This window comes from Lagenorhynchus albirostris, chromosome 19 (assembly GCF_949774975.1).
Source record: "Lagenorhynchus albirostris chromosome 19, mLagAlb1.1, whole genome shotgun sequence".
Lineage (NCBI taxonomy): Eukaryota > Metazoa > Chordata > Mammalia > Artiodactyla > Delphinidae > Lagenorhynchus > Lagenorhynchus albirostris.
In genome coordinates this window covers 45,112,185-45,137,724 of record NC_083113.1, presented here as the reverse complement: position 1 = coordinate 45,137,724, position 25,540 = coordinate 45,112,185, and the positions used below count along the sequence as shown (strand labels likewise).

Here is a 25,540-nt window from a genome sequence, read left to right as displayed (position 1 = left end):
TCTTATAATTTTCTGAATACAGGTCTTTTGTCTCCTTAGGTAGGTTTATTCATAGATATTTTATTCTTTTTGTTGCAGTGGTAAATGGGAGTGTCTTCTTGATTTCACTTTCAGATTTTTCATCATTAGTGTATAAGAATGCCAGAGATTTCTGTGCATTAATTTTGTATCCTGCTACTTTACCAAATTCATTGATTAGCTCTAGTAGTTTTCTGGTAGCATCTTTAGGATTCTCTATGTATAGGATCATGTCATCTGCGAACAGTGACAGCTTTACTTCTTCTTTTCCAACTTGGATTCCTTTTATTTCCTTTTCTTGTCTGATTGCTGTGGCTAAAACTTCCAAAACTATGTTGAATAAGAGTGGTGAGAGTGGGCAACCTTGTCTTGTTCCTGATCTTAGTGGAAATGCTTTCAGTTTTTCACCGTTGAGGATGATGTTGGCTGTGGGCTTGTCATATATGGCCTTTATTATGTTAAGGAAAGTTCCCTCTATGCCTACTTTCTGCAGGGTTTTTATCATAAATGGGTGTTGAATTTTGTCAAAAGCTTTCTCTGCATCTATTGTGATGATCATATGGTTTTTCTCCTTCAATTTGTTAATATGGTTTATCACATTGATAGATTTGCGTATATTGAAGAATCCTTGCATTCCTGGAATAAACCCCACTTGATCATGGTGTATGATCCTTTTAATGTGCTGTTGGATTCTGTTTGCTAGTATTTTGTTGAGGATTTTTGCATCTATGTTCATCAGTGATATTGGCCTGTAGTTTTCTTTCTTTCCTACCTCTGTGTCAGCAATCAGCCTGAATTAGAAACTTCATAAAGTCCTCTCAAGGCTTTTCTGAGTCTGTACCTTTCCCTTGGTCTGTACAGTGACTCTCTAAATTCCCCTTTATATGTGGTTGCTTCTGAATATTCTAGTCTTTAAATGTCTGGCTCCACAAGGTGGGAGAGACAAAAATGAAAGGGGGGAAATGGACCCACCCTTTAAATCTCCTAGAAGCCACTTAGCTGAAAGGGATGGGCTTGCAGCAGTGGTGGTGAGGGTTGCAACAGTGGCTCCCCATCTCTTTGTCTATACCTTTGCAATCAGAAGCAGAAATCAGCATCGGAGCATAGATCCTTGATACTGGAGGACAGGGTTTTTATTGCCTACATTGGCTCTGGCAAGTTACCTGCAAGCTGTTCCTTGAACATGTACATGGCTGCCTGCCACTGGTTTAGGGAGTGGGCAATGGGTAGCTGCTACTGAGCTAAGTGCTGAAATTGGCCTAAATTATTGTAATTTACTGCCCAAGTCTTCCCATGGAAGCTGCAAGCCTTTTAATTGACTCCAGAGTTCCAAAACTTATATCAAGCAGATTCTTCCAGGACAAATGTTGTCTAGGTATGGAGATTAATTCCTGGTGCTTCTACTCCACCATCTTACCATAACTCTCCAGTTCTGATTCATTTTTGTTTAACCATTCTTCTTTCCATATATCTCTCTATTCTCTCATTTTTATTATAAACAGCAAGAAAAAATTAAGTAGTAATCTCAGCAGATTGTTTGGGAATCTCAGGTAGGTCACCCAGTTCATTCAACACATATCCTGCTTTCCATGTTAATGAAGGCAACAGTGTTGCTAAGCTTTCTGCCACTCATTAACAAGGATCCCTCTTTTTCTATATAACCACTAACATGTTCTTCACTTCTTTTGTGCCCTTAATGGCAGCATCCTCAAAGTCCATATTTCTACTAAGAGTCTATTCAAGGCAATTTAAGCTTTCGCTAACATGCTCCTCAAAACCTTTCCAGCCTCTGCCCACTGTCTGCTTCCAAAGCCAAGGCAGCACCCCAGTTCCACAGTTATGAAAATCTGTATTATTTATCTATTGCTATGTAACAGATTGTCCCAAAGCTGTGTCTCTTTAACAATCATTTATCATGCAGTTTTTGTGGGTGAGGAATCTGGTGTGGCTGAGCTAACTCCTCAGGCTCAGAAACTCTCATAAGGCTGCAATCAAATTGTTGGCTGCTGCTGCAGTCATCTTAAGGCTCAAATGTGGGAAGATCCACTTCCAAACTCACTCACATGCTGTTGGCAGGCCTCAGGTTCTCTCACTGGCTATTGGCTAGAAATAATCAGCTCCTTGCCATGTGGGCCTCTGCAAAAATCAGCTTACAGTGCAGCAGTTGGTGTCTCTCAGAGTAAGTGAGGGAGAAAGCAAGAGAGTGAATATGATGGAAGCTAGAATTATTTGTAATTAAATCTTGGAAATAATATCTCATCACTTTTGCCATATTCTTTTGGTTAGAAGAGAGTCACTAGGTCCAGCACACACTTAAGTGGAGAGGATTACACAGGGGCATCAATACCAGGAAGCAGGGATTATTGGGAGCTATTTTAGAGTCTAGTTACCTTTTTTTATTATAAAGTATTCCTTTTACTTTAATCCTTTTTTGCTCTGAGTGCTTGTTTCCCACGATCTTCACCAGTAAGGTGTATAAGCAACTTTGGATGTAATATGTCAAGTTTTTAGTTTAATTTCTTTTAGGAGAGGTTGTGCATATTTCGTGTAGCATACTACTAATGAATAAATACCATTAGTAATTTATTTTTTCTGTTCATATCTTTGGGTAATTTTCTCTTGTGTTATTGTTTTTTAGATTGTTTTATTATTATTATCATTATTATTATTATTATATGAGGAAATTAGCCCCTTGTCTGTCTTGCGTGTGGTTAATATCTTTCTCATGTTGTCATTCATCTTTTGATTTTGTTCATGATGTTAGTGCCAAGTAGATTTTTTTTTAAGTATAGTTGATTTACAATGTTGTGACAGTCTCTGTTGTACAGCACAGTGACTCAGTTATACACATATATACCTTTTTTAAAAAATATTCTTTTCCATTATGGTTTTATTTCAGGGATTGGATATAGTTCCATGTGCTGTACAGTAGGACCTTGTTGTTTATCCATTCTAAATGTAATAGTTTGCATCTACTAACCCCAAACTGCCAGTCCATTCCTCTCCGTCTCCCCCTCCCCCTCGGCAACCACAACTGTGTTCTCTATGTCTGTGAGTCTGTTTCTGTTTTGTAGATAGGGTCATTTGTGCCATATTTTAGATTCCGCATATAAGTGATATCATATGGTATTTGTCTTTCTCTTTATGATTTCCTTCACTTAATATGATAATCTCTAGTTGCATCCATGTTGCTGCAAATGGCATTATTTTGTTTTTTTATGGCTGAGTAGTATTCCATTGTATACATGTACCATATCTTCTTTATCCATTCATCTGTCGATGGACGTTTAGGTTGTTTCCATGTCTTGGCTATTGTCAATAGTGCTGCTATGAACATAGGGGTGCACATATCTTTTTGAATTATAGTTTGTCCAGGTATATGCCCAGGAATGGGATTGCTGGATCATATGGTAGTTCTATTTTTAGTTTTCTGAGGAACCTCCATACTGTTTTTCATAGTGGCTGCACCAACTTACATTACCACCAACGGTATAAGAGGGTTTCCTTTTCTCCACACCCTCTCCAGCATTTGTCATTTGTAGACTTTTTAATGATGGCTGTTCTGACCAGTGTGAGGTGGTACCTCATTGTTGTTTTGATTTGCATTTCTCTAATAATTAGTGTTGTTGAGCATCTTTTCATGTGGCTCCTGGCCATCTGTATGTCTTCTTTGGAGCAATGTCTGTTTAGGTCTTCTGCCCATTTTTTGATTGGGTTGTTTGTGGTTTTTTGTTGAGTTGTATGAGATATTTGTATATTTTGGAGATTAAGCCCTTGTTTGTGACATCATTTGCAAATATTTTCTCCCATCCTGTAGGTTGTATTTTTGGGTTTTTTTGTTTGTACATTTGTTTTTTATGGTTTGCTTTGCTGTGCAAAAGCTTGTAAGTTTGATTAAGTCCCACTTGTTTATTTTTGTTTTTATTTCTATTGCCTTGGGATACCGACCTAAGAAAACGTTTCAATTTATGTCAGAGAATGTTTTGCCTGTGTTCTCTTCTAGGAATTTTATGGTGTCATGTCTTATGTTTAAGTCTTTAAGCCATTTTGAGTTTATTTTTGTGCATGGTGTGAGGGTGTGTTTTAACTTCATTGACTTACATGCAGCTGTCCAATTTTCCCAGACCACTTGCTGAAGAGACTGTCTTTTTCCCATTTTATATTCTTACCTCCTTTGTTGAAGATTAATTGACCATAGGTGTGTTGGGTTATTTCTGGGCTCTCTATTGTTTTCTGTTGATCTGTATGTCTGTTTTTGTGCCAGTACCATAATGTTTTGATTACTGTAGCTGTATAGTATTGTCTGAACTCTGGGAGTGTTATGCCTCCTGCTTTGTTTTTTTCCCCCTCAGTATTGCTTTGGCAATTCTGGGTCTTTTATGGTTCCATATAAATTTTTGGATTATTTGTTCTAGTTTTGTGAAAAATGTCATGGGTGATCTGATCGGGATTGCATTAAACCTGTAGACTGCTTTAGGTAGTATTTCTATATTAATAATATTAATTCTTCTAATCCAAGAACATGGGATATCTTTCCATTTATTTGAATCCTCTTTAATTTCCTTTATTAATGTTTTATAGTTCTCAATGTATAAGTCTTTCACCTCCTTGCTCAGGTTTATTCTTAAGTATTTTGTTCTTGTTGCAATTTTTTTTCTTTTTTTTTTTTTTTTGCAGTACACGGACCTCTCACCACCGCGGCCTCTCCCACTGCAGAGCACAGGTTCCGGACGCGCAGGCCCAGCGGCCGTGGCTCACGGGCCCAGCCACTCCGCGGCATGTGGGATCATCCCGGACGGGGGCATGAACCCGCGTCCCCTGCATCGGCAGGCGGACTCTCAACCACTGTGCCACCAGGGAAGCCCCGTTGTTGCAATTTTAAAAGGTATAGTTGTTTTTACATTTGCTTTCTGATATTTCTTTGTTAGTGTAAAGAAATGCATCTGATTTCTGAATGTTAATTTTGTATCCTGCTACTTTGATAAATTCATTTATTATATCTAGTAGTTTTTGTGTGGAGTCCTTAGGGTTTTCTGTGTATAGTATTATGTCATCTGCATATAGTGACAGTTTTACCTCTTCTCTTCCAATTTGGATACCTTTTCCTGTCTGATTTCCTTTTCTTGTCTGATTGCTGTGGCTAGGACTTCCAATACTATGTTGAATAGACGTGGTGAGAGTGGGCATTCTTGTCTTGTTCCAGATTTTAGTGGGAAGGCTTTCAGCTTTTCACCATTGAGTATTATATTGGCTGTGGGTTTGTCATAAATGGCTTTTATTATGTTGAGATATGTTCCCTCTATACCCACTTTGGTAAGAGTTTTTATCATGAATGGATGTTGAATGTTGTCAAATGCTTTTTCTACATTTATTGAGATGATCATGTGATTTTTGACTTTTGTTAATGTGGTGTATTACATTGATTTGTGTACATTGAACCATCCTTATGAACTTGGGATGAATCCCACTTGGTCATGGTGTATGATCGTTTTTATGTGTTGTTGGATTTGGTTTGCTTATATTTTCTTGAGAATTTTTGCATCTATATTCATCAAAGATATTGGCCTGTAATTTTCTTTTTTGGTGGTATCTTTGTCTGGTTTTGGTATCAGAGTGATAGTGGTTTTATAGAATGTCTTTGGGAGTGTTCCCTCCTCTTTGATCTTTTGGAAGAGTTTGAAAAGGATTGGTATAAGTTCTTCTTTGTGTATTTGGTAGAATTTGCCTGTGAAGCTATCTGGTCCTGGATTTTTGTTTGTAAGGAGTTCTTTTTTTATTTATTTTTTATTACAGATTCTATTTCATTTCTAGTGATTGATCTGTTCAAATTATCTATTTCTTCTTGATTCAATTTTGGTGGGCTTATGTTTATAGAAAGTTGTCCATTTCTTTGAGGTTATCAAATTTGTTGGCATATAATTGTTCATAGTATCCTCTTATGATTTTTTTAAATTTCTATGGTATCAGTTGAGATTTCTCCTTTTTCATTTCTTATTTTGTTTATTTGGGTTGTCTTTCTATTCTTCTTGGTGACTTTGGCCAGAGGTTTGTCAAATTCATTTACCCTTTCAAAGAACCAGCTCTTGGTTTTATTGATTTTTTTCCTATTTTTCAAAATCTCTTTATAATTTTTTTCCTCCCTGATTTTTATTATTTCCTTCTTTCTGCTGACTTTAGGTTTTGTTTGTTCTTCTTTTCCTAATTCTTTTTTAAATATAATTCAATGATTTTTACTTTATTTATAGAGTTGGCCAAAAGCTAAACGTTATTTTATTTTTTTAAAGTTTTTATTTAATATTGGAGTACAGTTGATTAACAGTGTTGTATTAGTTTCAGACACACAGCAAACTGATTCAGCCACACATACACATGTATCCACTCCTTTTCAAACTGCCCTCCCATTTAGGTCATCACATAATATTGAGCAGAGTTCCCTGTGTTATACAGTAGGTCCCTGTTGGTTATCCACCTTAAACATAGCAGTATGTACATGTCAATCCCAAACTCCCTAACTATGTAATTCTTTTAGGTGGTATGTTAGGTTGTTTATTTGAGATTTTTCTTGTTTTTTGAGGAAGGCCTGTATTGCTGTGAACTTCCCTCTTAAGAACTGCTTTTGCTGCATCCCATAGATTTTGTATGGTTGTGTTATCATTGTCTGTTGTCCCAAGGTACTAAATTTCCTTTTTGACTTACTGGTTTTTTAGTAGCATTGTTTAGTCTCCATGTAATCTTTTTTTTTTTTCTCATTTCTTTTTGTATGGTTGATTTCTACTTTCATGCCACTGTGATCAGAGAAGATGCTTGAAATAATTTCTACACTCTTAAATTTGTTGAGGTTAGTTTTGTGCCCTAGGATGTGATCAATCCTAGAGAATGTTCCATGAAAAGAATGTGTATTCTGGTTTTTATTTTGGATGTGATGTCCTGAAAATATACAATTCTATTGTATCACTTAGGATCTCTGTTGCCTTATTGATTTTCAGTCTAGAAAATCTGTCCACTGATGTGAGTGGGGTGTTAACATCTCCTAGTATTATTGTATTCCCATCAGTTTCTCCCTTTATGTCTGTTAGTATTTGTTTTATGTATTTGGGTGCTCCTATATTAGGTGCATATATGTTTACAAGTGTAAAACAGTCTTCTTGTATTGATTCTTTTACCATTATATAGTGTCCTTCTTTATCTTTCTTTAAGGCCTTTGTCTTATTTTATTGTTTTGATTCAGTATTTGTCATTTTTTTAATTTTAAAAATTTTTTAAACTTTTTATTTTATACTGGAGTATAGCTGATTAACAATGTTGTGATAGTTTCAGGTGCACAGCAAAGTGACTCAGCCATACATATACATGTATCCATTCTCCCCCAGACTCCCCTCCCATCCAGGCTGCCACATAACATTGAGCAGTGTTCCCTGTACTATACAGTAGTTCCTTGTTGGTTATCCTTTTTAACTCTAGCGATGTGTACATGTCAATCCCAAACTCCCTAACTATCCCTTCCATTCACCCTTCCCCACCCCTGCCAGTAATCATAAGTTCATTCTCTAATTCTGTGTGTCCATTTCTGTTTTGTAAATACGTTCATTTGTATAATTTCTTTTTGGATTCTACATATAAGTGATGTCATTTGATATTTCTCTTTCTCTGTCTGAATTACTTCACTCAGTATGATAATCTCTAGGTGCATCCATGTTGCTGCAAATGGCATTATTTCATTCTTTTTTTAAGGCTGAGTAATATTCCCTTGTATATATTTACCACATCTTTCTGCATTCCTCTGTAGATGGGCATTTAGGTTACTTTCATGTCTTGGTGGTTGTAAACAGCACTGCAATGAACTTTGGGGTGCATGTATCCTTTCGGACCATGTTTTTCTCTGGATATATGCCCAGGAGTGGGATTGCAGGGCCATATGATAACTCTATTTTTAGTTTTTAAAGGAACCTCCATACTGTTCTCCATAGTGGCTGTACCAATTTACATTCCCACCAACAGTGTAGGAGGAGTCCCTTCTCTCCACTCCCTCTCCAGCATTTATGGTTTGTGGATTTTTTGATGATAGCTATTTTGACTGGTGTGATGTGGTATCTCACTGTAGTTTTGATTTGCATTTCTCTAATCATTAGTGATGTTGAGCATCTTTTCATGAGCTTCTTGGCCATCTGTATGTCTTTGGAGAAATGTCTCTTTAGGTCTTCTGCCAATTTTTCGATTGGGCTTTTTGTTTTGATGATATTAAGCTGCATGAGCTGTTTGTAAATTTTGAAGACTAATCCCTTGTTGGTCACATCATTTGCAAATATTTTCTCCCTATCTGTGGGTTGTCTTTTCCTTTTATTTATGGTTTCTTTGCTGTGCAAAAGCTTTTGAGTTTTATTAGGTCCCATTTGTTTATTTTTCTTTTTATTTCCATTAATCTGGGAGACGGATCAGAAAGATATGGCTGTGATTTGTGTCAGAGTGTTCTGCCTATGTTTTCCTCTAGGAGTTTTATAGTGTCCAGTCTAACACTTAGGACTTTAACCCATCTTGAGGTTATTTTTGTGTATGGTGTTAAAGATAGTCTAATTTCAAAAACTAAAAATAAATAAAGGGCTTCCCTGGTGGTGCAATGGTTGAGAGTCCGCCTGCCAATGCAGGGGACATGGGTTCGTGCCCCAGTCCGCAAGGATCCCACGTGCCGCGGAGCGGCTGGGCTCATGAGCCATGGCCACTGTGCCTGTGCGTCTGGAGCCTATGCTCTGCAACAGGAGGGGCCACAATGGTGAGAGGCCCGCATACCGCAAAAAAAAAAAAAAAAAAAAGATGGTCTAATTTCATTTTTTTTTTACATGTAGCTGTCCAGTTTTCTGAGCACCATTTGTTGAAAAGACTGTCTTTCCACCATTGTATAGTCTTGCCTCGTTTGTCATAGATTAATTGACCATAGGTGTGTGGGTTTATTTCTGGGTTTTCTATCCTCTTCCATTGATCTATAGTTCTATTTTTGTGTGAGCACCATACTATTTTGATGACTGTAGCTTTGTAGTATAGTCTGAGGCCAGCGAGCCTGATTATTCCAGCTCCATTTTTCTTTCTCAAGATTGCTTTGGCTCTTCGGGGTCTTTTGTGTCTCCATACAATTTTAAGATTTTTTGTTCTAGTTCCATGAAAAATGCCATTGGTAATTTTATAGGGATTGCATTGAATCTGTAGATTGCCTTGGGTAGTATACTCAGTTCGACAATATTGATTCTTTCAATCCAGGAACATGGTATATCATTCCATCTGTTTGTGTCATCTTCAGTTTCTTCCATTAGCATCTTATGCTTTTCGGAGTACAGTTCTTTTGTCTCCATAGGTAGGTTTATTCCTAGGCATTTTATTCTTTTTGATGCAATGGTAAATGGGATTGTTTCTTTAACTTCTCTTTCTGATCTTTCATTGTTAGTGTATAGAAATGCAACAGATTTCTGTGTATTAATTTTGTAGCCTGCAACTTTACCAGATTCATTGATGAGCTCCAGTAGTTTTCTGGTAGCATCTTTAGGATTTTCTATGTATAGTATCATGTCATCTGCAAACAGTGACGGTTTAACTTCTTCTTTTCCAATTCCTTTTCATTCTTTTTCTTCTCTAATTGCCATAGCTAGGACTTCCAAAACTATGTTGAATAAAAGTGGTGATAGTGGGCATCCTTGTCTTATTCCTGATCTTAGAGGAAATGCTTTCAGCTTTCCACCATTGAATATGAAGCTAACTGTAGGTTTGTCATATATGGCCTTTATTATGTTGAGGTAGATTCCCTCTATGCCCACTTTCTGGAGAGTTTTTATTATAAATGGGTGTTGCATTTTGTCAAAGCTTTTTCTGCATCTATTGAGATGATTATATGGTTTTTCTTCTTCAGTTTGTCCATGTGGTTTATCACACTGATTGATTTGAGGATACTGAAAAACCCTTGCATCCTTGGGATAAGCCCCACTTGATCATGGTGTATGATCCTTTTAATGTATTGTTGGATTCAAATTGCTAGTATCTTGTTGAGGATTTTTGCATCTATGCTCATCGGTGATATTGGTCTGTAATTTTCTTTTTTTGTAATATTTTTGTGGTGTCTATGGTATGGTATGATATCTATGGTATCAGGGTGATCATGGCCTCATAGAGTGAGTTTGGGAGTTTTCCTTCCTCTGCAATTTTTTGGAACAGTTTCAGAAGAATAGCTGTTAGCTCTTCCCTGTTTGATAGAATTCACCTGTGAAGCCATCAGGTCCTGGTGTTTTGTTTGTTGGGAGTTTTTTAATTACAGTTTCAATTTCAGTGCTTGTGATTGGTCTATTCATATTTTCTAATTCTTCCTGGTTCAGTCTTGTGAGACTGTATTTTTCTAAGAATTTGTCCATTTCTTCCAGGTTGTCCATTTTATTGGCATATTGTTGCATATAGTAGTCTCTTATGATCCTTTGTATTTCTGTGGTGTCAGTTATAACTTCTCCTTTTTCATTTCTAATTTTATTGATTTGAGTCCCTTACCTTTTTTTCTTTATGAGTCTGGCTAAAGGTTTATCAATTTCGTTTATCTTTTCAAAGAACCAGCTTTTAGTTTGATTGATCTTTGCTATTGTCTTCTTTGTGTCTATTTCATTTATTTCTGCTCTGATCTTTATGACTTGTTTCCTTCTGCTAACTTTGGGTTTTGTTTGTTCTTCTTTCTCTAGTTGGTTTAGGTGTAAGGTTAGGTTGTTTATTTGACATTTTTATTTCCTGGTGTAAGATTGTATTGCTGTAAACTTCTCTCTTAGAACTGCTTTTGTTGTAGTCCATAGATGCTTTCATTTTCATTTGTCTCTAGGAACTTCTCGATTTCCTCTTTGATGTCTTCAGTGATCCATTGGTTGTTTAGTAGCTTATTGTTTAGCTTCCACGTCTTTGTATTTTTTATAGTTTTTCTTTCTTCTAGTTTATTTCTAATCTCATCATATTGTGTTTGGAAAAGATGCTTGATATGATTTCAATTTTCTTAAATTTTCTGAGGCTCACTTTGTGGCCCAGGATGTGGTCAGTCTTGGAGAATATTCCGTGTGCTGTTGAGAAGAAAGTGTATTCTTCTGCTTTTGGATGGAGTGCTCTATAAATATCAATTAAGTCCATCTGGTCGAATGTGTCATTTAAGGCCAGTGTTTCCTTACTGATTTTCTGTCTGGATGGTGTGTCCATTGTTGCAAGTGGGGTGTTAAGGTCCCCCACTATTATTGTGTTACTATCGACTTCTCCCTTTATGGCTGTTAGTATTTGCCTTATATATTGAGGTGCTCCCATGTTCGGTGCATATATGTTTACAATTGTTATATCATGTTCTTGAATTGATTCCTTGATCATTATGTAGTGTCCTTATTAGTCTATTATAACAGTCTTTATTTTTAAGTCTATTTTGTCTGATATGAATATTGCTACTCCAGCTTTCTTTTAATTTCCATTTGCATGGAATACCTTCTTCTATCCCCTCACTTTCAGTCTGTATGTGTTCCTAGGTCTGAGGTGGGTCTCTTGTAGACAGCATATATACAGGTCTTGTTTTCATATACATTCAGCCATTCTATGTCTTTTGGTTGGTGCATTTAATCCATTTACATTTAAGGTAATTATTGATATGTGTGTTCCTATTGCCATTTTCTTATTTGTTTTGGGTTTGTTTTTGTAGGTCTTTTTTCTTTCCTTCCTCTTTTGTTCTCTTGTGGTTCGATGACCATCGTTAGTGTTGTGTTTGGGTTGTTTTTTCTTTTTGTGTGTATCTATTGTAGTTTTTGGGTTTGCTGTTCCCATGAGGCTTTTACTTTTTATTTTTTAACATTTTTATTAAAATATAATTCCTTTACAATGGTATGTTAGTTTCTGCTGTATAACAAAGTGAATCAGCTATACATATACATATATCCCCATATCCCCTCCCTTTTGCATCTCCGTCGCATCCTCCCTATCCCACCCCCTAGGAGGACAATAACCACCAAGCTGATCTTCCTGTGCTATGCAGCTGCTTCCCACTAGCTGTTACATATTTGGTAGTGTATATATGTCCGTGCGTCTCTCTCACTTCGACCCAGCTTACCCTTCCCCCTCCCCGTGTCCTCAAGTTCATTCTCCACATCTGCCTCTAATTCCTGTCCTGCCCCTAGGTCTTCAGAGCCATTTTTTCTTTTTATTCTATATATATGTGTTAGCATATGGTATTTGTTTTTCCCTTTCTGACTTACTTCACTCTGTATAACAGTTTCTAGGTCCATCCACCTCACTACAAATAACTCAATTCTAATTCTTTTTATGGCTGAGTAATACTCCATTGTATATATGTGCCACATCTTTATCCATTCATCTGTTGATGGATGCTTTGGTTGTTTCCATGTCCTGGCTATTGTAAATAGAGCTGCAACGAACATTGTGGTACATGACTCTTTTTGAATTATGGTTTTCTCAGGGTATATGCCCAGTAGTGGGATTGCTGGGTCATATGGTAGTTCCATTTTTAGTTTCTTAAGGAACCTCCATACTGTTCTCCATAGTGGCTGTATCAATTTACATTCCCACCAACAGTGCAAGGCGGTTCCCTTTTCTCCACACCCTTTCCAGCATTTCTTGTTTGTAGATTTTTTGATGGTGGCCATTCTGACTGGTGTGAGGTGATACCTCATTGTACTTTTGATTTGCATTTCTCTAATGATTAATGATGTTGAACATTCTTTCATGTGTTTGTTGGCAGTCTGTATATCTTCTTTGGAGAAATGTCTATTTAGGTCTTCTGCCTATTTTGTGATTGGGTTGTTTGTTTTTTGATATTGAGCTGCATGAGCTGCTTGTATATTTTGGAGATTAATCCTTTGTCAGTTGCTTCATTTGCAAATATTTTCTCCCATTCTGAGGGTTGTCTTTTCGTCTTGTTTATGGTTTCCTTTGCTGTTCCAAAGCTTTAGAATTCGTTAGGTCCCATTTTTTAATTTTTGTTTTTATTTCCATTTCTCTAGGAGGCGGGTCAAAAAGGATCTTGCTGTGATTTACGTCATGCAGTGTTCTCCCTATGTTTTCCTCTAAGAGTTTGATAGTGTCTGACCTTACATTTAAGTCTCTAATCCGTTTTGAGTTTATTTTTGTGTATGGTGTTAGGCAGTGTTCTAATTTCATTCTTTTACATGTAGCTGTCCAGTTTTCACAACACCACTTATGGAAGAGGCTGTCCTTTTTCCTTTGTGTATTCTTGCCTCCTTTATCAAGGATAAGGTGACTATATGTGCATGGGTTTATCTCTGGGCTTTCTATCCTGTTCCATTGCATTAATCTATATTTCTGTCTTTGTGCCAGTACCATACTGTCTTGATGACTATAGCTTTGTAGTATAGTCTGAAGTCAGGGAGCCTGATTCCTCCAGCTCCATTTTTCTTTCTCAAGGTTGCTTTGGCTATTCAGTGTCTTTTGTGTTTCCATACCAATTGTGAAATTTTTTGTTCTAGTTCTGTGAAAAATGCCACTGGTAGTTTGATAGAGATTGCATTGAATCTATAGATTGCTTTGGGTAGTAGAGTCATTTTCACAACGTTGATTCTTCCAATCCAAGAACGTGGCGTATCTCTCCATCTCTTTCTATCATATTTAATTTCTTTCATCAGTGTCTTTTAGTTTTCTGCATACAGGACTTTTGTCTTCTTAGGTAGATTTATTCCTAGGTATTTTATTCTTTTTGTTGCTATGGTAAATGAGAGTCTTTCCTTAATTTCTCTTTCAGATTTATCATCATTAGCATATAGGAATGCAAGAGATTACTGTGCATTAATTTTGTATCCTGCTCCTTTACCAACTTCATTGATTAGCTCTAGTAGTTTTCTGGTAACATCTTTAGGATTCTCTATGTATAGTATCATGTCATCTGCAAACAGTGATGGTTTTACTTCTTCTTTTCCAATATGGACTCCTTTTATTTCTTTTTCTTCTCTGATTGCTGTGGCTAAAACTTCCAAAACTATGTTGAATAATAGTGGTGAGAGTGGGCAAGCTTGTCTTTTTCCTGATCTTAGTGGAAATGGTTTCAGTTTTTCACCATTGAGAATGATGTTGACTGTGGGTTTGTCATATATGGCCTTTATTATGTTGAGGTAAGTTTCCTCTATGCCTACTTCCTGGAGGGATTTTTTTGTTTGCTTGTTTTTGCGGTACGTGGGCCTCTCACTGTTGTGGCCTCTCCCATTGCGGAGCACAGGCTCTGGACGTGCAGGCTCAGCGGCCATGGCTCACAGGCCCAGCCACTCTGCGGCACATGGGATCATCCCAGACCGGGGCACGAACCCACGTCCCCTGCATCGACAGGTGGACTCTCAACCACTGCACCACCAGGGAAGCTCCCTGGACGGTTTTTATCATAAACGGATGTTGAATTTTTTCAAATGCTTTTTCTGCATCTATTGACATGATGATATGGTTTTTCTCCTTCACTTTGTTAATATGATGTATCACATTGATTGATTTGCATACAATAAAAATTCTTGCATTCCTGGGATAAAACCCATTGATGATGGTGTATGATCCTTTTAATGTGCTGTTGGATTCTGTTGGCTATTATTTTGTTGAGGATTTTTGCATCTATGTTCATTATTAATATTGGTCTGTAGTTTTCTTTTTTTGTGACATCTTTGTCTGGTTTCAGTATCAGGGTGATGGTGGCCTCGTAGAATGAGTTTGGGAGTGTTCCTCCCTCCACTATATTTTGGAAGAGTGAGAAGAATAGGTGTTAGCTCTTCTCTAAATGTTTGATAGAATTCACCTGTGAAGCCATCTGGTCCTGGGCTTTTGTTTTTTGGAAGATGTTTAATCACAGTTTCAATTTCAGTGCTTGTGATTGGTCTGTTTATATTTTCTATTTCTTCCTGGTTCATTCTCGGAAGGTTATGCTTTTCTAAGAATTTGTCCATCTCTTCCAGATTGTCCATTTTATTGGCATATAGTTGCTTGTAGTAATCTCTCATGATCCTTTGTATTTCTGCAGTGTCATTTGTTACTTCTCCTTTTTCATTTCTAATTCTGTTGATTTGAGTCTTTTCTCTTTCTTTCTTGATGAGTCTGGCTAATGGTTTATCAATTTTATTTATTGATCTTTGATATCATTTTCTTCATTTCTTTTTATTTCTGATCTTATCTGTATGATTTCTTTCCTTCTGCTAACTTTGTGGGTTTTTTGTCTTCTTTCTCTAATTACTTTAGCTGTAAGGTTAGGTTGTTTATTTGAGATGTTTTTGGTTTCTTGACATAGGATTTTATTGCTATAAACTTCCCTCTTAGTACTGCTTTTGCTGCATCCCACAGGTTTTGGGTCATCACATTTTGTTGTTATTTATTTCTAGGTATATTTTGATTTCCTGTTTGATTTTTTCAGTGATCTCTTGGTTATTTAGTAGTGTATTGTTTACCCTCCATGTTTTTTTATTGTTTATAGCTTTTTTCCTATAATTGATATCTAGTCTCATAGCATTGTCGCCAGAAAAGATACTTGATACGATTTCATTTTTCTTAAATTTACCGAGGTTTTATTTGTGACCCAAGATATGATCTATTCTGGAGACTGTTCCATGAGTACTTGAGAAGAAAGTCTATTCTGTTTTTTTGGATGGAATGTCCTTTAAATATCAGTTAAGTCTATTTTGTTTACTATATCATTTAAAGCTTGTGTTTCCTTATTTTCATTTTGGATTATCTGTCCATTGGTGAAAGTGGTGTGTTAAAGTCCCCTACTATGATTGTGTTACTGTCAATTTCCCCTTTTATGGTTGTTAGCATTTGCCTTATGTATTCAGGTGTTCCTATGTTGGCTGCATAAGCTTTACAATTGTTATATCTTCTTCTTGGATTGATCCCTTGATCATTATGTGGCGTCTTTCTTTGTCTCTTATAATCGTCTTTATTTTAAAGTCTATGAGAAATGCTACTCCAGCTTTCTCTTGATTTCCATTTGCATGGAATATCTTTTTCCATCCCCTCACTTTCAGTCTGTATATGTCTGTAGGTTTGAAGTGGGTCTGTTGTAGACAGCAAAGATATGGGTCTTGTTTTTGTATCCATTCAGCCAGTCTGTGTCTTTCGGTTGGAGCATTTAATCCATTTACATTTAAGTAGTTATTGATATATATGTTCCTATTACCATTTTCTTAATTGTTTTGTGTTTTTTATCGTAGGTCTTTTCCTTCTCTTGTGTTTCATGGCTAGTGAAGTTCCTTTGGCATTTGTTGAAAAGCTGGTTTGGTGGTGCTGAATTCTGTTAGCTTTTGCTTGTCTGTGAACGTTTTAATTTCTCCATTAAATCTGAATAAGATCCTTGCTGGGTATCGTAATCTTTTTTTTTTTTTTTTTTTTTGCGGTACGCGGGCCTCTCACTGTTGTGGCCCCTCCTGTTGCGGAGCACAGGCTCCGGAAGCACAGGCTCAGCGGCCATGGCTCACGGGCCCAGCCGCTCCGCGGCACGAACCCGTGTCCCCTGCATCGGCAGGTGGACCCTCAACCACTGCGCCACCAGGGAAGCCCGGTATCATAATCTTTGTTGTAGATTTTTCCCTTTGATCACTTTAAAAATGTCCTGCCACACCCTTCTGGCTTGCAGAGTTTCTGCTGACAAATCACCTGTTACTCTTATGGGGATTTCCTTGTATGTTATTTGTTGCTTTTCCCTTGCTTCTTTTAATATTTTTCTTTGTTTTTAATTTTTGATAGTTTGATTAATATGTGTCTTGGTGTGTTTCTCCTTGTATTTATCTTTTATGGGGTTCTCTGTGCTTCCTGCACTTGATTGACTATTTCCTTTCCCATAATAGGGAAGTTTTCAACTACAATCTCTTCAAATATTTCTCAGTCCCTTTCCTTTTCTCTTCTTCTTCTGGGACCCCTATAATTTGAATGTTGGTGCATTTAATGTTGTCCCAGAGGTCTCTGAGACTGTCCTCAATTCTTTTTTTTTTTTAACATCTTATTGAAGTATAATTGCTTTGCAATGGTGCGTTAGTTTCTACTGTGTAACAGTGATTCAACTATACATATACATATATCCCTATATCTCCTCCCTCTAGCGTCTCCCTCCCACCGTCCCTATACCACCCCTCCCTATACCACAGGTGGTCACAAAGCACCAAGCTGATCTCCGTGTGCTATGTGGCTGCTTCCCCCTAACTATTTATTTTACATTTGGTAGTGTATATATGTCCATGCCACTCTCTCACTTTGACCCAGCTCTCCCTTACCCCTCTCCGTGTCCTCAAGTCCATTCTGTACATCTGCATCTTTATCATGTCTTGCCCCTAGGTTCTTCAGAACCATTTTTTTTATTCCATATATATGTGTTAGCATATGGTATTAGTTTTTCTCGTTCTGAAACAGTGCCATTTACCATTGCAACAAAAAGAATAAAATACCTAGGAATAAACCCACCTAAGGAGACAATAGACCTGTATGCAGAAAACTGTAAGACACTGATTAAAGAAACTAAAGATGATACAAACAAATGGAGAGATATAGCATGTTCTTGGATTGGAAGAATCAACCTTGTGAAAATGACTGTACTACCCAAAGCAATCTTCAGATTCACTGCAATCCCTATCAAAATACCAATGGCATTTTTCATGGAACTAAGACAAAAAATTTCCGAATTTTCATGGAAACTCAATTCTTTTCATTCTTTTTTTTGTATTCTGCTCTGCGGTAGTTATTTCCACTATTTTATCTTCCAGGTCACTTATCCATTCTTCTGCCTCAGTTATTCTGCTATTGATTCCTTCTAGAAAAGTTTAATTTCATTTATTGTGTTGTTCATCATTGTTTGTTTGTTCTTTAATTCTTCTAAGTCCTTGTTAAACGTTTCTTGTATTTTCTCTATTCTATTTCCAGGATTTTGGATCATCTTTACTGTCATTACTCTGAATTCTTTTTCAGCTCGACTGCCTGTTTCCTCTTCATTTGTTTGGTCTGGTGGGTTCTTACCTTGCACCTTCATCTGCTGTGTATTTCCCTGTTTTCTCATTTTGCTTAACTTACTGCATTTGGGGTCTCCTTTTCGCAGGCTGCAGTTTCGTAGTTCCTGTTGTTTTTGGTGTCTGCCCCCAGTGGGTAAGGTTGGTTCAGTAGGTTGTGTAGGCTTCTTGGTGGAGGGGACTGACGTCTGTGTTCTGGTGGCTGAGGCTGGAACTTGTCTTTCTGTTGGGCCAGACCACTTCCAGTGGTGTGTTTTGGGGTGTCTGTGAACTTATTATGATTTTAGGCAATCTCTCTGCTAATGGGCGGGGTTGTGTTCCTGTATTGCTTGTTGTTTGTTATGGGGTGTCCAGCACTGTAACTCGCTGGTCATTGAGTGGAGCTGGGTCTTAGCGTTGAGATGGAGATCTCTGGGAGAGCTTTTGCCATTTGCTATTATGTGGGGCCGGGACGTCTCTGGTGGTCCAGTGTCCTGAACTTGGCTTTCCCATCTAAGAGGCTCAGGCCTGGCACCTGGTTGGAGCACCAAGACCCTGTCAGCCACACGGCTGTGTTTTATGACTGGATGGACATTGAGACTTTTACTGCTGTGGGTGTTGGGTTCCCTTTTTATTCCTAAACCTTTATGTCTTCTGGTCCCTTGAAGGCTGAAGCATAAGGAGGGGGTGAATTTCCTAAAGCAGAGGCTGGTGGAGGCTGTTTGCGCTGAGCAGGAGCTGGAGCTGGAGCTGGAGGAGGAGCAGGAGTGGGAGCTGGAGCTGGAGCCGGAGCCGGAGCTGGAGCCCGGATGGGAGCTTTAGCTGGGGTGAGAATATCTGCTTCTGGTGTTGCGGCTGCCCCACAAGGTCACCGAATTTCCCAGGAGGTTTTGATATAACAGTCTATATATGTACAAGGTTGTTTTAAGTTGCTAATCTCTTTCCTGCTTAGAGGAGTTCCTTTAGCATTTGTTGCAAAGCTGGTCTGGTGGTGGTGAATTCTCTTAGCTTTTGCTTGTCTGGAAAGCTTTTGATTTCTCTGTCGAATCCGAATGGGATTCTTGCTGGGTAGAATATTGTTGGTTGTAAGTTCTTCCCTTTCATCACTTTAAATATATCGTGACACTCCCTTCTGGCTTACAGAGTTTCTGCTGAGAAATCAGCTCTTAACCTTATGGGAGTTCCCTTGTATGTTATTTGTCGTTTTTCCCTTGTCGCTTTTAATAATTATTCTTTGTCTTTAATTTTTGTCAATTTGATTACTATGTGTCTTGGCGTGTTTCTCCTTGAGTTTATCCTGCCTGGGACTCTCTGCACTTCCTGGACTTGGGTGCCTATTTCCTTTCCCATGTTAGGGAAGTTTTCAACTATAACATCTTCAAATATTCTCTCGGGTCGGTCCTTTCTCTCTCTTCTTCTGGGACCCCTATAATGCGAATGTTGGTGCGTTTAATGTTGTCCTAGAGGCCTCTTAGGCTGTCTTCATTTCTTTTCAATTTTTTTTTTCTTTATTCTGTTCCATGGCAGTGATTTCCACTATTCTGTCTTCCAGGTCACTTATCCATTCTTCTGCCTCAGTTATTCTGGTATTGATTCCTTCTAATGTATTTTTCATTGTAGTTATTGTATTGTTCATCTCTGTTCTTAATTCTTCTAGGTCTTTGTTAAACATATCTTGCATCTTTTCGATCCTTGCCTCCATTCTTTTTCCAAGGTCCTGGATCATCTTCACTATCATTATTCTAAATTCTTTTTCTGGAAGGTTTTCTATTTCCACTTCATTTAGTTGGTTTTCTGCAGTTTTGTTACTTCATCTGGGACATAATCCTCTGCCTTTTCATCTTGTCTATCTTTCTGTGATTGTGGTTTTCATTCTGCAGGCTGCAGGATTGTAGTTCTTCTTGCTTCTGCTGTCTGCCCTCTGGTGGATGAGGCTATCTAAGAGGCTTGTGCAAGCTTCCTGATGGGAGGGACTGGTGGTGGGTAGAGTTGGCTGTTGCTCTGGTGGGCAGAGCTCAGTAAAACTTTAATCTGCTTGTCTGCTGATGGGTTGGGCTGTGTTCCCTCCCTGTTGGTTGTTTGGTCTGAGCCAACCCAGCACTGGAGCCTACAGGCTCTTTGGTGGGGCTAATTCCAGACTCCAGAAGGGCTCATGCCAATGAGTACTTCCCAGAACTTCTGCTGCCAGTGTGCTCGTCCTCCCGGTGAGGCACAGCCACCCCCCGCCTCTGCAGGAGATCCTCCAACACTAGCAGGTTAGTCTGGTTCAGTCTCCTATGGGGTCAGTGCTCCTTCCCACTGGATCCTGGTGCACACAAGACTTTTTGTGTGTCCTCTAAGAGTGAAGTCTCTGTTTCCCCCAGTCCTGTTGAAGTCATGCAATCGAATCCCGCTGGCCTTCAAAGTCCGATTCTCTGGGGATTCCTCCTCCCGTTGCTGGACCCCAGATTGGGAAGCCTGACGTGGGGCTCAGAACCTTCACTCCATTGGGTGGACTTCTGTGGTATAAGTGTTCTCCAGTTTGTGAGTCGCCCACCCAGTGGTTATGGGATTTGATTTTATCATGATTGCGCCCCTCCTACCATCTCATTGTGGCTTCTCCTTTGTCTTTGGATGTGGGGTATCTTATTTGGTGAGTTCCAGGGTCTTCCTGTTGATGATTGTTCAGCAGTTCGTTGTGATTCCAGTGCCCTCACAAGAAGGAGAAGCCCTTCATTTTAAAGCCTATTTTGTCTGATATGAGTATTGCAACTCCCACTTTCTTGTCATTTCCGTTTGCATGAGATATCTTTTTCCATCCCCTCACTTTGAATCTGTGTGTGTCCTAGGATTTTGTTTTTTTATCCAATCTGCTACTCTGTGTCATTTGATTGGAACATTCTGTCCATTGACATTTAAGGTAATTATTGATGCATCTGTATTTATTGCCATTTAAACATTTTGTAGTTGAATCTATGTTTCTTTGTTCCTTTTTCTTTTTGCTTTTCTTTTTGTGGTTTGATGATTTTCTTTTATTTGATGCTTGTGTTGTCTTCTTTTTGGCTTTTGTGGATCTGTTGTATGTTTTTGATTTGTGGTTTCTCTGTTTTTCAAGTATATTAACCCCTTCCTATATCTGCTTGCTTTGGACTGATAGGATCAAACACATTCTAAAAAAAAACAAAGGAATCTGCAGTTTCTTACTCTCCTTCCCCATATTTTATGATTTTCATGTCCTTTCACATCTTCATGTTTATCCTTTTGTAGTTCTTTGTGTTCTTCATCGCTTTCACAAATAGGTTTTTTTTTCTTTTTGATCTGTATACTGGCTAATTTAAGTGATTTACTTTCCAGTTGTGATTTCCTGCTTCCTATATCTTCTTCTTTTCCATTTAGAGGAGAAATATTTCTTTCAATATTTCTTTTAGGGTAGTTTTAGTATTGCTGTATTGGTTTACTTTTTGCTTGTCTGAGAAATTCTTTATTTCTCCTCCTATTCTAAATAATAATCTTGCTTGGTAGAGTATTCTGTGTTGCAGATTTTTCCCTTTCAAGATTTAGAATATGTTTTGCCACGCCCTTCTGGCCTGCAGCACTTCTGTAGAGAAATCAGATGACAGCCTTATGGGGGGTTCCCTTGTAATTAACTCTTTGTTTTTCTCTTGCTGCTTTTAGAATCCTCTCTTTAACTTTTGCCATTTTTATTATAATATGTCTTGTTATAGTTCCGTTTGGGTTCACCTTGTTTGGGACACTGTGCTTCCTGTATCTGGATATCTGTTTCCTTCTTTAGGTTTGGGAAGTTTTCAGCCGTAATTTCTTCAAATATATTTTCAATCCCCTTTTCTCTTTCTTCTCCTTCTGGAACCCCTATTATGTGTATATTGGCATGCTTTATATTACCCCATAAGTCTCTTACATTGGTGTCATTTTTTTATTTGATTTTCTGCTTTTTTTTTTTTTTTTTTTTTGTGGTACATGGGCCTCTCACTTCTGTGGCCTCTTCCGTTGTGGAGCACCGGCTCCAGATGCGCAGGCTCAGTGGCCATGGCTCATGGGCCCAGCCGCTCTGTGGCATGTGGGATCCTCCCGGACCGGGGCACAAACCCGTGTCCCCTGCATCGGCAGGCGGACCCTCAACCATTGTGCCACCAGGGAAGCCCTGTCTGCTTTTTTGATTGGGTAATTTCCATTATTGTATCTTCCAGATCACTTATACTTTCTTATGTATTACTCATTCTGCTATTTATTGCCTTTAGCTCAGCTTTCATCTTGGCAAATGAATTTTCTAAGTTTTCTTGGCTCCTCCTTATAGTTTCTAGTTCCCTTTCACACTAATTTGCATTTCTTTCAATAGCCTTTCTTAATTCCTTCAGTATCTTCATTACCTCCGTTTTGAACTTTGGTGTTTATTAGACTGAAGAGGTCTGTTTCACTGTTCCTTCAGTGGAATTCTCTTGGTCTTTTTTTTTTTTTTGGCCATGTTGGATCTTTGTTGCTGCACGTAGGCTCTCTAGTTGCAATGAGTGGGGGCTACCCTTCGTTGTGGTGCGCAGGCTTCTCCTTGCAGTGGCTTCTCTTGTTGCGGAGCATGGGCTCTAGGCACGCGGGCTTCAGTAGTTGTGGCACGTGGGCTCAGTAGTTTTGGCATACTGGCTTAGTTGCTCCACAGCATGTGGGATCTCCTGGACCAGGCTCGAACCCACGTCCCCTGCATTGGCCGGCGGATTCTTAACCACTGCGCCACCAGGGAAGTCCCTTTCTTGTTCTTTTAACTGGGAGTGGTTCCTTTGCTTCTTCATTTTGGTTTTATTTCTCTTCCTCTGTGAGTTTAGGAGAAATAATTATCTACTGTAGTTTTTGGAGGGCTATTTATACGTGGGAATGTCTCTGTGTAGCTTGTGTGGGTTTAGTATTCTTTTGGTTTGTGAGCTGTTTTTGGTTTGGATGCTTGCCATCTCTTTCCTCAGCTTATGCTGGCTGTTATCCCCTTGATAGGAATGAGCAGGTGCACGGCGCATGCATGCTCCTGGGGAGGCAGGGGCAGTGGTTGCCACCCTGTCACAGGACCCTCGGTGGTGGAAGCATTCTGCACCCACCTGTGGAGTCTGAGATGGCATCAGTGCCTCATGCCTGCCCCTGGAACTCATGTAGGTGGTGCCCTGCTGCCTGAGAGAGGGCACAGAGAAAGAAGCTCCTATGGTGGTCCCGCTCCTCTCCTCCCACGACCCCCCACAATGGCGCCTTGCCTCTCTGGTGGGCCCAGCCTCTTCCCTTACTCCTCAGTTGTGCCACACCTCACCCTGACCCCCTCAGGCTGTCTCCAGGCAACCAACCCCAGTCCTCTCACTGGGTCTGACCTCCGAATCCCAAGCCTCAGCACCCAGCCCCCAGCCCCCGTCCGCCTCAGCCGAGGAGCGGCTCAGGCTGGGGGGTGCCAGGCAGCAGCACCAACCATCTGCGCAGGTCTTTCTCTGCTTTGCCCTCTGCAGACTGGTTGCTGCACTCTCCTCTGAGGCTCCGAAGCTCCCCCTCTGTCCTGGTTGATTTCCCTGCCAGTGAGTGGACTTCCCAGGGTGTGGAAAGCTTTCCTCTTTCATAGCTCCCTCCCAGGGGCATAGGTCCCATCCCGATTCCTCTCTTTTTTTTCCCTTTTTTCTTTTGTCCTACCCAGTTACGTGGAGATTTTCTTACCCTTTGGAAATCTGAGGTCTTCTGCCAGCGTTCAGTAGATGCTCCTTGAGAATCGATCCACATGTTGATGTATTTTTGATGTATTTGTGGGAGAAGGTTAGCTCCATGTCTTGCTCCTCTGCCATCTTGATCTAATCTATTTGCCAAGTAGATTTTTTTTTTTAATTTTCATGTAATCAAATCGATAAAGTAACGCTGTTTTAGTAGAATCATACCCTTGAAAGTGAAATCTATTCATGTTATTTCTTGGTAATTTATCTTTGGTATTTCACTATCGCCTTTTACTGGATAAATTTGAATCTTCTTATTCTGGCATATAAGATTTTTTAATTATCCCACTCCTACTTAACTTTTTTCCTTTTATCTGCTGAACAAACTCCTTTTGAAAGTCCCCCTGAAGTTCCATGTTCATGCACATCGGCATTTTTGTCTGACTGCTTTACCTGGGCAGATACATAAAGGCAAGTCCTCTGTTAAAGGCAATTTTGTAAGCCCAGGGTCTTGTACAGTATCTGACATGCTTACTTTGTTGATTGAATAAATGATTGAGGTGACCAGAGAACAGTAGTTCAAAAACAAGCAAAACATAACCATCATACTATTACCTGTTCTGTTCTTCTAATTTTCACGTTTTCCAAGAAGACAGCATAGTGTGCTAGTACAGTTTATAACTTTCACAATGCCCATAGTTATCTGAAACAAAATGCTAAGCAGGTTTCTGTGGCAAAGAAAACCAGCAGCTGAAGAATTCATGTCCCAATCTCCCTGACAGCTAAGTGTGGCCAGGTGGTTAGGTTCTGGACAGTAGAATATAAGAGGTAGTAAGTACAACTTAATACTTTTAAAATGGAAGGAGCATGCCCTCCCCCACTTTTCTCCTTTCCTGCTGTGAGGACAGGAACTGGAGAAGCAATCCTACACTATATGATGGAAGCTGTGTGTTGAGAATAAGAAAGCAACAGGGGAGAAGGAGTCAGGGTATCTGAGACGATGGCCCCACCTTCTCAGCCCCACTGCTGCTCGTGCTTGAACTGTTACGTGACACAAAAAGTAACTGCTACCTTGTTTAAACTATTTTGGCCTTTTTTACAGACATCATATTTGTATCCTAGGTAATACAGTGCCCTGGGGTATCACATCCCATCCCTGGGATCATTCCCTGCTAATCTTCTGTGACAAGTTGGTATCAGACGGTTAGGGAATTAGAAATGTGGAAAATTTGGATCAAGGAAATGGTAAGGATATAATAAAATTGAAGGAGGAAGAGGAGGAGAGAGAGGGAACAAGAGATAAATGTCAGCTGAGTTCATTTTTGAAAAGCCACTTGTGATGAGCTAAGCCTGCTCTCCATGACTATGGTATAGAGTCACTCAGGAACCTTTTGAGGACCAGACAGGGATACATGGCAAATGAACATCCCAGAAGAAGAAAATGAAAGGAAGATGGTATGAAATAATACAAGGAAACACACACTGAAAGAGAAGGCTGGGCTCTAGTCTGTGGCAGTAATTTAATGAGGCCTAAAGCCTATGATTGTTAAAATAAAACAGTCAAAAATACCAATGCAGGGGGGAAAGGGCAAAAGATACAGTCCTGGCAAAATGGACCCTGGACTCCCATTTCAGGCACCTGGTTCCCATTAATCTCTTATCCCAACAGACTCTTACAGAGCCTCCTGCCTCTCCCTAACCTTGCCTGAGCCAGTATGTAAATTAAACCAACAGCTTTAATCTTTATAACATTATAGCAGAAGGAATGAAGATAGTAAAAGTCTAGGATGGAGCCAGAGTCCGTAGGATCCAAATATGTAGTAGCAGAATGCCCGAAGTAGGGAACCGGGACAAAAGAAAGAACTACCATAAAACCAGATTTTATTTCTTCTTTGAACCCCTATC

The 25,540-nt window shown here is 39.1% G+C and overlaps 1 long non-coding RNA gene across 1 annotated transcript in view; it reads left to right on the top strand.

Moving 5' to 3' along the window:
* LOC132510349 (uncharacterized) overlaps window positions 1-25,540 on the top strand; it is a 173,670-nt gene that overhangs the window by 127,506 nt on the left and 20,624 nt on the right. Inside the window, exon 3 of the long non-coding RNA XR_009537290.1 lies at window positions 4,696-4,903. This is a non-coding gene — a long non-coding RNA (uncharacterized LOC132510349). The remainder of the gene's footprint in view (window positions 1-4,695; window positions 4,904-25,540) is intronic.